The sequence below is a fragment of the Nannospalax galili genome, unplaced genomic scaffold, assembly GCF_000622305.1.
Source record: "Nannospalax galili isolate Female #2095 unplaced genomic scaffold, S.galili_v1.0 scaffold243, whole genome shotgun sequence".
Taxonomy (NCBI): domain Eukaryota; kingdom Metazoa; phylum Chordata; class Mammalia; order Rodentia; family Spalacidae; genus Nannospalax; species Nannospalax galili.
Window position 1 is genome coordinate 2,854,024 of NW_008353490.1, and position 903 is coordinate 2,854,926.

Genomic DNA, 903 nt, shown 5'->3' on the forward strand with positions numbered 1-903 from the left:
AATGGCCAAGCAGGACCTTTGATTCATCTTCACATAGGCGGAACTAGTGAAAGAAAGGAGCCCGGGGCTCCTCCCAATCCCATGTGACCCCTGAGGAACAGATCCTCAAACGACCTTAAGAGTTAAAATAAATTGGTTTATCTGGACCAACTGTATGGCCTTAAACACCCAAAAGGAAAGTATAACCAAAGATTAAAGGGGGCCAGTATAATTTCATAAGAGTCCATATGTATAGCTAAAGGCTACATAACAATCAACAATACCAGATGAGCGATACCTTCTTTTGAGATGTTGTTCCCAGGTGGCCAAAGGGATTCCCATATAGTAACCCAGCATAGAACTGGGAAAATGAACAGCAGACCCCAATCTTATCCAAAGGAATATTGACAACTGATTACCTCTAGATGAGGAACAGCTGATCCTCCTAAAAGAAAGACTTCTAGATAGGATGACTAGATTCACGAGAAGGGCATGTAGTAGGGACTGCCTGGGGGAGCTGACAACACAGCAGACAGTAGCAGGCATATGAGAGTATAAGGGCTCTAGTGGCGGGAAGGAGGCTATGGGAGGGTGCTATCTGGGAAGTGGGTGTATAGTTGAATAAGATGGTTTGGGATGTTCTGTGTGATATACATACAAGCACAAAAAAAATCAACAGATTAAAAAAATGTATTATATTTGAGGAGAAAGCATGGAAATTTATGTCATGTTAATTTGTAGAGGTGATAAACATTACCATTGAAATCTGCCTGATGACACTATATACATACACAGGCGCCAAGGATCCGAGTGCAACCGATTGTGTCTAGTAGTAATCGGATACATACAGATTAGAGACACATGCACCAACATCTCAGTGTTAGTAGAAAAACAATGAGTCTTTCTGTAAGAAAGAGTATGTTT